Raw genomic sequence first — 12215 nt, forward strand, 5'->3', positions numbered from 1 at the left:
GATGACTGATCCTATAATTTTTTCTGAAAGGTGAATGAGCTACAACATTTAATACTAGAGGCAGAAGTGCTTGCCATGCCATATAACAAAAAATAATAATAATGACAACATCTCTCACAACGGGGAGGGCCTGTTTTGTGGGAAGGGTGAAAGTTCCCAGACTTATCACAGGGCTCGGGAAGCTGAACCCCTAATTAAAGGCTTATTATTTCCAGGCATTCATCCTGCCAAGCAAACATGGGTAAGTCAGAGTACAACATGATCCTCCTCGGCATCAGAGTACCATGATGAGTGCAGAATAGGAGATTTGCCTTTTCCACCAAGTCTAGAAAAAGAAATATCTGGAAAATCTCATTTGGATGCTGTTCGGAGCACGCAGAGAGCCTGGAGCACTGTGCAGTGCCCTGTTCCTCCCAGCACAGCTTAATGCTCTTGCACTCCACTGACACCAGTCCTTCAGCACAAAGGCCACCCCTCCCAGGTAGGAAGGACAAAGGAAGGGAAAGAGGGATCCTCTTGAAACCAGCAGTGAAAACAGCCCACGACAAGGGAACCTGTACTCCCTTTTGCTCCCACTCTCCTTGCTGCCACTGTTACAGGTACAGCGAAACGTCCCTGCACCTCTTGTTCCCCCTTTACAATGGGAAGAAGGTTCACTGCCATGATCACTGCAGAGCATCAGAGCCACTGCTGGTCCCCAGTGGGTCTCTAAGTGACCCAGATTGTCTTAACCTGGTCCTCATTCAAATCAGTTATGAGGGAGAAATCAGGGAACACAAGAATCCCCTTTTTCCTTCAGGTGTGGAGGTATGTGCTCCTGGGTAGCCTGGGATGTAGTTCAAAACAGGATAATTTTTACACCTTCATAACCTTCATGTTCCCTACCTGGGATATAAAATGTATCACCACAAACTTACAGGAAAAGGGTTTCTGAGCTCAGAGGAGAAAAGCTGCTCTTCTCCCAAGTAGTAGTGCTAACACAGAATGAGTTGTTTGGGCTTATTTGTTTTTATTTTTGCGTGGATTCTTTTTGGAGCAGTCAAAGGGAGACAACCTGCCCAGCATGGCCACTTCTTTTTGAAGGACCTCAACCAACTATTCTGTAAGGTCATAGATATCATGGATGGGAAAGGTAGAAACAAAAGAGGTACAAAGCAATCAAGTGACTTTTTAATGGCAACAGAAACAGAGCCCAGCCTGCATATGACCTCTTCCAACCTTGGGGCATCCTTTTGGTTTAGAAAACTCTTGTTTACTTTCAGCTTGGAGCCAGGTTCTCAAAAAGAAAACTAACTAGTGGAGGTACGTACTTTCAATAGCCTCAATCTTGTGCCTACTGTCCACGGTATTGCATTTAAGATGTCCACTAGAAGTAAGGAAAATCGTGCATATTCTGCCTTTAGACTGTACGCTCTTGTCCTGAGATTGCAAAGTGTTTTGCAAACCTCAGTTAAGTAAGGCCTTCATATCTGGTACAGAATAGTCACCGTTTTTTTTATAGACAAATAAATGGAAGCACAGAGAAGTTTAAAAAATTACAAAGTTTTCAGAGGAAATAATTCTAGAAATGACAACCTGTCCCAACAGTCTGTTGATCTAAGCAGACCTCCTCTTATGACTTCGTAAATTATGCCTATGGCATAGGTGGCAGGTGGGCAATGGAACTTTGAGCTACAGCTCAGGTGCAAAGTTATTTTTTACTGATAATATAAACATGTCTATGGATTAAATGAGAAATATAGTCCCACAACAGAAAATTATTTCTGCTACTAATCCAAGGAAACTTAATTTCATGATTCCTGTATATTTGAAACTCTCAACTACTATTCAGCCAGCTGTCCAACCACTAAAGAAATCAGAAGTCAATGTTGCATTTACAACTCAAAACAGATGAGTAGGATAAAAATGTGTGAAAGCTCTTATTAAATCTTATCATCCAGAGTTAATTGTAAAGTGTTTTCCTAAACTGTTAGAGTAATGAACAACCACAACATAAATTATGTGTAATTTTGAGAAATGAGAGATGATATTAGCATTGTAGAAACATCACTTACAGTGAGAGCTCCAAACTGACCATTTATAAGACACTGAGCCTCCTTCATCTTCCCTGAAAAATTTCAGCCATCTCATGGATCTGCTTGATAAATGAACAGCACATTCAAAGATGCAGTAAACTGTTGGCTTTGCTTAGAACAAGACCAAATGAAACAAGTATTTTCTGTCAGCATTTTCTGATGGGGACTAGGCTCAGTGCCTTGCCAGCCCTGACTTCATTTGCAGATTGGCGCAAGAGAAACTAATGTCAGTAAGGAAAATGGCTCCATCCCACAGATGGAGTTAGACTGCATAAACCAGTGCAGCAGCCACCCCAATAATGTGTCTGGTGAAAGAGAAAGGAAGGCTGGAAACCTTCCCCAATGATCCCAGTATCATATCTTTATATCTGGGCTCACAGAAAGGAAGGCATCTCCCACCAACACTTTGGTGAGCAGCCATAACCCTGTATAAGCCATATATTGCCAAATGTGCTTTCCTAGCTCGTCCCTAACAAGCAACACCAAGGCACTACGAGACTTGGGGTCTGGTTTTGACTCTGATGTTGATGCTACATGCGAGTATGACAAATTTTCAAGGTCTCTCTGTGCTGTGGCTTTCCACCTGGCATACCACAGGGATAACCATCTTTGCTACCCACTCTAAAGTAGCATAACAATGTGAAGAGTTTTAGTATTTATTTAAGCAGACTGCTAAGCATTTTAGGGCCCCAGGCACATGCTAGATAAGATATAAAGCTGCATATTTCTTTTCAAAAAGCACATACTCTTCTAGCTCTGGGAAATGAGGAAAATAAGGATGACTCACAAGTAGCAGATGTTGGTAGCATCTCTTAACGCACTACTGGAAGGCACTCAGAGATTGTAATGATGCAGGCTCCCTTAAAGCCTACCTGGAATAGGCTTGAGCAAAATGCTGTAGCAGGCCAGATCCTAATCCATTCCCTTTGTCTCACTTTATCAGCTGTAGTCACAATATTTTGCTTCTTTGTCAGACCTTCTCTCCAAAAACATCAAAGCACGCAGCAAATATGAATTACTGAAGCAGCACAGCATCATTGATGTGTATGGTGACTCTGTTATCAGTAGCCCTTGGAGAGTATTACATGTTAATACTATTGCTAAAGGAAATCAGCTGAGTGTCTTGGTGCAGCCCAGCAGGATTTGAGACCAATAACACAGCAGATCCCATTTTTCCAGAAAAACATAGAACAGAACTAAAAATTAAATGTCTAAGCTCTTTCTATAGACAATAGAGACAGAGGCAGATTCCCCAGCAAGAAAACCGTATTACCTTAGACACCCTTCTCAAGAGTGGAAGAGTTGGCCCCTGGAAGAGCGTTTCTCTCCCCCCAGGCCATCGGCTGCTGGCCACACAGGAGGTGTTCACATGGGCCAGAGGTGCCCAGGGGACTGCTGAGGGCATCCTGACTTCTGACTGCACATCTCCAACAGGGATGAAGAGGGGCTTCACTGAGACATTAGTGCAAGAGAGACTAGTGAAGAGTAAAATCTCACAGAAACCCAAATTTCCAGGTTGGGTACCTGTAGTGCTGCACACACTGCTTCACAAGGGTGTACAGCCCAGAAAAGAGGTGAGTGAGACCTGCCACTGCCGGTGGATATACCTGCTGTCAGCACCAATTACCACCACCCCTGCTGCTCAAACTGACACATGGCAAAAACAAGTTGGTCAACCTCTCTTTTAAATAAAAGACATTTGTACTTAAGACAAGCTGCAAGAACATGGCACTGGTTTCATAGTGGTAAAGACTTTACCACTGGTAGTTGTGGTAAAGACTTTCTTTAGACCTGTAGCAAGTCATTTATTCTATTAGAATCAGATCCCTGTCCACAAAACAGAGATAATGGTCTCCTCCACCTTAGCTACTCTGCCTGTAAGGCCAGGGGAGCATCTCTCATTTTGTGTGTGGATAATGGCTACTGCAATGTATCAGAATTATAACAAGAAAAATGACGCTATTTAGCTACTTTTGCTGTAGCATCCTCCCTGCCAGCCTCTGCCTGCAACTCATTGTCCTGTCTCTGCAAGTAAATACTGTGATAGCGTCTAAAAGCAAAACACAGCTGTAGTGAAATATCCGATCAGCTTGCAGCCATTAAACAAACAGAATGCCGGCTCTTTCTTTTTGTTTAAAATATCATTACTGGTAACAAGTCATCCCTCTCACTGCCTTTGCACTTCAGTGCACATGTTAGGCTTTTAAACCTGACCTAGTTTTGGCTGGAAAGTTTTGCAGAGAGAAGCTACAGACAGCATCACCACTCACATTATTTTCCCTGCTAATCAATACATCCTAAAAGCTGGAGTGTGTCCCTTTGCTGAAAATGAGGCAAGGGATCAGGAGCCGCAGTATGGTTGGGCTTTAATGCAACTTCCTGTGGGCCAACTGCACCATTGCACCTGCTGGCCTCCTGCCTCCCCTCAACCCTTTTGACTTCCCTGGTGCTCCACGCCGCTAATGAAGCCCGCCCCAACCCTACAACAGCTCTGATGGCATCACTCTGAAAACAAGAAAAGCTTTGCTTTCCCTGCAACAAATCATCGGGGTTGACACACTGCAGCAGTGTTTGTGGAGCCTGGTGACATTTTTAAGGTGTTTGGATGACCTGAGTTTATAACTGAAGTCCTTGGTGGCTGGAAGCTCCTGCCTTCAGGGCTCATTTGTTTGTTTTAACTGTGCACAGGATTCCCCTCAGTGCTGAGCTGCTTCAAGCACGGCTGATAAGGAGGTCATGTTGTGCAGGGGACAGGCAAGATAGAGTTCACAGTGAATAATAACTACTTTTTTCATGATAGCCCTGGCAAAAGGTAATCAATTCCTAAGGAATTGATTAACTTTGGAATTAACTAGGATTACCTAGGAATTATGGAATTACCTAGGATTACCTAGGAATTATTCCTAGGATTACCTAGGAATTATTACCTAGGAATTATGGATTACCTAGGAATTGATCACACTGCAGTGGGTGGGCTCCATCTAGAAATGCCAACATCAGAGGGGGTCAAAATGCATCTGATCGCGAACCGAGACGCCATGGAGGCTGCACGTATCCCAGACTGTCATCGGGTGCAACCGGTCTCTCCCTGTTGCTTCATGCAGGCCCGTGGGACCCACACAATGGGTGAGCCAAGGCACAAGGGCGCATGGCTGAGATGTACGAATGGACTTGTATTAAGGGGCAGCGCAGCTCACATGAAAAGGGAGGACGTAGCATCTCAGGGCTGGGGAGCGTGCAGATCCAAGAGCAGCAGGAAGCAGGAGGGAAGCTGCTGTGTGATCATGAGATTTGGGGCACGTCAGACAGAAAGCACTACTTCAAAAAGGGCTGGGAATCAGACAGAGGAGAAAAGCTGGAGGTATTCGGCTGTGAGGATGTTCAGTTTATCCCTGCAAAGAGCACGTTCAGAACATGAGGACAGGACAACAATAATAGGAAAGCATTGATCCCACTTCACATCCTTTTAGCTGAAAAGGGGCTGACAGTGAAGTAAGGACCTTGTTAGAAATGCCTGAACAGAGATCTGAGGATGAACAGAAAGTGATGGCTGCAGTAGCTACTTCATGCTGGAATTTCTGATGCAGGTGAGGAGGTTACACAGTCATACAAAGCCATGGGCCAAGAGAAAAAGGGCCCCCTGTCCTTATATCTGTGCTTGCTAATTTGACCATTTCCAGAAGCCCTTTTCGGGTAAGTGTTCAATAATGAAGCTAAAAGTTGCGCAACAACAACAAAAGAATAATTGATTTATATTTTTAGTGTCACTAATACCAAGTATCCAGATGAAGGGTAAATCACACTGGAATTAGAAGGAGACGTGGAGGACAGTTAATCCTGCTGTACCCCTATGGTTGCTGTCGTAGGGGGGAACAGTTATATCTGTTACAAGCACTCAAAAAAACACAAGTCAGCTATCCCCAAATTATTAAACTTTCTTTGCTTCATCGTAATATATTTTCTTTTAAGAAAAAATAGCATTTTGTTTCTAACAATTTGCCACTAACACTGGCAACTTTGGAGCTCACATCCCAGAGCTCCCAGTCATGAAAACCTTGCCTCTCTAAATAATTGAAAAGCTGAGCTGCCTTTTTAGGAGGCTGTTTTTTTAATGAAAACACAAATTGCTTGAATTTTGTGATGAAATCCCCAAAGCCGGCAACACTGACCAGGACTCCTGGAGCCAGGTTTGTATCATAAAAGAAGGGACTGAGTTTCTTAGTATCTCATACCTAAAGTTAATCCCTTGACAGGAGGGCAGGGCACATGGAAAGAGAAATAAGACAAGCACAGGCTCATCGCCTGCTTTGTGGTGCTGATGCATGCTGAGGGGAGATGGGTTCAGGGGCATAGTGCCAGGAAGCCCCGGCTGAGTCAGCGTCACCTCCAGACGGCTGCATGACATCACACCCCACTGCACTAACAGGACACAGAGAGAAATTGGCATCGTTTGTTGGACCAATGTTCTGATGTCCAGCTTTCATGACAACATGCTCTGAGGCATAATGTAGTATATGCCATAACGAGATACATTTCATTTGGGACTCTTAATTGTTCTGCAAGTGAGTGAGGTCTCCAGGACATAGGACAAACCTATGTGAATAACCTCCTGAAAGACGTATAAGACATGAGGCACTCCAGCAGCTATAAAGATCTTCGTCACACAGCACAGAGCCTTGCATGGAATTACGTAGGGTCTACAGGCTTCATTGGGTGGCATCAGCTGCTTCTCGGGCAGCTCACATCTGTGCTAGAGCGGCACAAGAGGTATTTATGGGATGCAGTCCATGCTAATATTACCTATAGTGTCCTTGCTTTCCTGTCTGTGTCTGAAGTCTGCAAAGCCTTTCTGCAAAATGTATTGACATCCTCCCCATCTCAATACAGTACGGTTTGTTTCTTGGCTTGTTTGTTTTCATGAACTTACAGGCTGCCTCTAAAAAGCAGCCATCAAACGCTCAAGCGATATAAGGGAGAAAAGAAAAAAGAAAGAAAAAGAAAACCTGAGGGAGGAAAGAGATGTCAGTTTCCGATTTCGAAGAGGCTAATATAAAAAGTAAAGGGGCGGGGAGGGAAGCGTTTGAAAATCTCATTTAAAAAAACCGCACCGGCCGTCTCCTCCCCGCAGCAGCGGTGGGGCTGGATGACACATTTGTAGGGGAATGGCGGAAAAAAACCGAAAAAAGCCAAAAAGTCCCCGGTGAGTTTCTCCCGCGGCAGAGCCCTCCGCACGGCCGGCCGCAGCGGGCAGCGCCGGAGCTGCCGGCGGGGGGAGGCGCGGCGCTGCCGGCGCTCCTGCCGGGAGACACTGGCACCTACCGGCGGCACCCGCCGCCCTCAGCCGGTGGCAGCTCGGCGGGGGATGACGAGACCCGTGCGGGAACAAAGAACTCCGTTGTGCCAGAAGCTGCGGCCATCGAAACAGCCCGAGTGATACCGGCAGCCCAGCCGCACAGCTTCCAAGTCAGGGCAAAGGCTCTGCACGTCCTCCGCAGGGTCTCTGCAGAGGCAGGGAAATGACGGCATGGCCCAAAGCTGGCACAGCCCCCGCCCTTTCAGACAGAGAGGGTTTCACTGCGAAAAAGAGGGTTTGGGAACACGTTTCACTCCCAGGTTTCCACAGTCCCTGGAATCATTCCCCAGCGCCACAAACAGGCGTAAGTGAGCACAACCCCAGAACTGCTCTAAAGGACCACCAGGTTAAACCACGACCTGATCAAACCAAAACAATGTTGGCCAAGAACTTATGTTATTCCTCATAAGCCACTGAGAACCCCACCAGCTTCCACTGGAAAGGACCACCTGGCATTTGGCAGACTCACTTCGGTTCTCACGGTGGTATAACGGCCCAAAACCCCGTACTTCCCATGGACCGATCAAACGGCTGTGTTCCGGTCAGCTCCAAGAGCTATACAGGGTGTTGCAACAGGCCCTGTAGAGCATCTTTAAAGGCACTGTGATAACTTCCACAAAGACAAGGACCAAAACTTGGAGAAGAAAATAAGCAGTCGCTATGAAACACATGGGATCCTTTCTATCCAATTGCCCAGTATGACAGACATGCTCTCATGAGGTTCTGTCATCATATGTGTAATTTAAAAATACAGGACATGAAGATGAAGATCACTCCCACTTTAGTCTAAAGAATAGGTTCATAAATGAATTATAAGGTTTCCTAAATGATTTATAGCTGTTATAATCATTTTACAGATGAGTAATACATTTTACAAGTCCATCAACAGAAGATTTAATAGATAGGCAATCAATCAGCCTGCACGATAACTAATTAACCATATATTAAAACATCTCTCAGTGCCCTATTAACCCCTAATTCTCTGGTCATGAACACACCCTTAGCACAACCCCTTGTACAAGTAACAAAAGCCAGCTGACCTACCCAGTCCCTCAAAGTCATTAATCTCCAGCTCTTCCTCTGCAGCTCAAGGGCGAAGGAGCATAACTAACCTGGCAGCCTGCCCCTGAAGGTCAACAGGCTCCTGCTCTTCTGGAGCAGCGGAAAACGCAGCATCTCCCACCTCATTACCTGGATTTCCACTAGCAAACGTTTCTGACAGGGCTCTCTATCATGCGTACCGTGACTCTGGGATACTGATATTCCTCCTTAGCTCTTTAGTATTAATACTTTGCCTCTACCAAAGGCAAGCTAGGAGGCATAAGAGCACCCTGCTGCTCATTTAAAGAAACAATGAGGAAACGCACTTTTCAGCACTCTTGCTACACAACTCTCTACTCCGTTTCCCAAACACAGTAAGCAAAACTCTTTATCCTCATCCACTAAAATATGTATCAGAGGAAAGATCACACTCAGCACCCACTGACTCAGGACCATGTCCTTTTAGAAAATAATTTACCCTCTGCTCCAAGTCCTACATTGAGCAATGGCTAATTCTGTGTATGGTTAGTCCACTTCTGTTTTATCTGTCAAGGGAAGAGATTGGTGCCAATGTTTCTATAAGAAAAGCAAATGTAATCAAACCCTCAGGCCTGTTTAGATCACATGAAATGTCTGCACTAAGTGCAGCCACTGCAGCCCTCAGCTGGTTAAGGTTGTGCTGAGCTCACCTGCCGAAGGGTCACAGGCTCTATGAAGGGACATGCTTCCTAATCAGTTTTCCAGATTCAGAAAACATTTGCAAAGATACACATGCAATTTTAAACACACACACACACACCCCGCAAAAAAAAAGAAAGATATATTTGACAATCCTTCCCTTGCACGAGCTTTCAGAGGCCTCATGGGTTACTGGATACTCCTGTCCCATAGAAAAAGTTCACATGCTGATTAGCTGCAACCTGGCTGCACAAAAATTTAATTTTTCTCAAAATAGTAACCCTTGCTTCATCGCAGTGCTAGGGCAGAACACCACAATACCAAACTGTACTTCTCCCAGTAGGAGAAGCATACTCCTTATGTATGCTACATGGCATGGTGGGGTATAAATGTCTTGGCACTTGTATATTCAAATGGCAACAGCAGAGTGGCCATTCTCCACTGCAGAATCAACTTCCTCTAGGGTCTTATCATTGGGTGGATCTGTCACTCAGCGAAAAAATCACATTCACCATCATCATCTGCCTTCTGTGATGATCTGTACACACACACGGGGGGGGGGGGGGGGGCGGATGACACCCAACCTCTGTCACTGTAATGTATCCATGCTTAAAAGAAATCACCATCTAGTCATTGCCGCAGACTGGGGTGGTGCCAATATTATATATTACTGCACTAGATGTGCAGCTCAGCTTCCCTATCCACCTGTGTATTGCTGCCAGTCCGATCACTCAGACTCACATCACAGGGGCTGTACAGAAATTTTTAAAAAACTAAGAAGGAAGGGTAAAAAGAGTGCCACAAAGAAGTGAGCTGAAGGCACCCAGGTTTAAGAGTGGCTGGATTCCCTTCATGCAGGATGTCTTATCTTCCCAGCCAGCAGCCTGTAGGAAAGGCAAGCAGCTGTATATTGCACAAGGAGGCAGACTGCCCCAATGAGAAAGCAAGCTGACAAACTTGAAAGACAAATATGCAGTGTGAGGAGGAGCAGACCACAGCCAAGGGGCTGTTTTCTCTCAGCAGAGGACAAGCCAGAGCAGCCTCTTCAGTGGAAAAGGAGGTCTACAGTTTGGGGGGGGTTATTTCTTTTGGTTTTGTACACTGTGGTCTTACATGTTTTGTGGTTTTGGGTGGACCTTGGAGAATTTTTCAGGGCATGGAGCCTGTGGCTCCATCTTTGCAGCTCCAGGCACTGGTTGGATCTGGTGACATGGTGATGGTGAGAGCGTCTGCTTTCACCGAAACCAGCACACTGCTTTCAAGGACACAGACTTGGACCTTAAATTTTAAAAGCTAGAGAACCTTTAATGGCATATCCCTGCTACTGTGTACAACAACTTCTTCCCCAGAATTGCTTTAAAAGTCCTTTAACTGCCACTTAATTCAAAAATATTTCAGCAAGCTAACAAATAGCGTGTATGTGATGTTCCTCAAGTTAGTTTTCAGGAAAGGACCTGTAAGCCAAAAAGCTAGCTCTGCAGCTGGCTCCAACTGCCGTAGCTCTCCTACTTTGAGGGGAGCTGCACCTCTCTGCCCGTAGCTAGCTTTACATCGGAGTCCAGACTGTCAGCACCACCAGGTTGTAAGTACATCCAGTGAAGAACAAAATTACAGACAGCCCTTCCAATCCCGTGCAGCGATCCATCCAGTTCTTGAGTTTGCACTTTGGCACTTTTTGAGGCAAGCAGTTAACAATAATGTGAATTAGTATAACTATAAATTGCTGGAGGTAACAGAAACATAGCTGAACCTAAAGGGAAAAACAGTTTTCCTAGTGAGAGACAACAGATCTCATAAGCAAAACTTTGACACCTTTGGGCCTTTCTGATTGCAGTGGACAGGGAGGGTCTTGAATATCTGGTGCTTTTTATTTTTGCTTTCATAACCAAAAGTAAACTAGCCGTGCAGCAAAACCAAGGCATTTGTGTCCATTGATTTTGCAAAACCAGAGACAAGATTTTGTGCCCTGCTCTGACAAGCTACTCTAATTCCTCTGTGTGAAGAGCCTCTCACACAAATTCCCTGTTGCATTCAGGCTTTATACACACCCTTCCTAATCCTTCATTCTTTTATTGGGTTTCTATTTTGAGCAGGTTCCTTAGCACTTAGGCAGGCATATAATGCTGTTACTGCCATACCCTTAATTATTCCTTTTTTCCTTTTTTACTCATAAGCACTAATTGAGTCATGATCTCTTTCAAATATGACTTAACCTGCTGTTCTCCTGCTTGCTCAGGCACCGCAAATAAAAAAATAATGGCACTGGTAATTAACTGAGGCCTGGCAATATAACTTGCCTCTCAGCCCGTGACGAGTAAAAGTTCAATTGAAAAGTAAAGTGTATAAACGCATATTAAGTGAACCAGAACTAAGCACCAATCAGACATTCAAGAAAAGCACGAGCAGAAAAGAAACTGACTTCAGATATCAAGTTGAAGAAATTGGCAAAACACAGATGAGCTTTAATTTTCAAAAAAAATAGAGACTTATTAGTAGCTAGATGGGCAGACAGACACATGCACATACATTTCAGTTGCATGTGTCAGGTAGCATCAGCCTACAGAGGAATGCTTTTTACCTAGGAAAACATTTTTGAAAATTTATAATCAGGTATTCATGGGACACCTTAGCATTGCCTGGCAGGAAACAAACCAAGAGAAATCAAGAGATACAAGGTACAGAGCTGTGGTTCAGTCTGAAGCAAGCCAAACTGAAAAAGGTGCTGCTTCTGTATCCACTCTCAGTGGTGTGAAGCATTTCTAGTCAGAGGGGAGCATCAGGTTGCACAGAGACTGCCCCTTATGGGGCAGGAGAGAGAAAAAGCATGCATGCTCAGAGCAGAAAAATACTTCTAACTGGGGAACACACACAAGCAAGAATGCAAGAGGTGAGAAAAACTATTCCAGCTTTCTTACTGGGGAAACCAAACCCCCAGGTAATGCAGATGATGAACACTGTAACTCACCATGGAGTGGAGACCAGGCATCATATAAACTCAATATTTTTTGCCCTCACTCTTGATTTTCTTTGCTATTCCCCTGCAACCATCTCCCTCCTTTCCCCTTACT

This window comes from Ciconia boyciana, chromosome 2, assembly GCF_034638445.1.
Source record: "Ciconia boyciana chromosome 2, ASM3463844v1, whole genome shotgun sequence".
NCBI lineage: Eukaryota > Metazoa > Chordata > Aves > Ciconiiformes > Ciconiidae > Ciconia > Ciconia boyciana.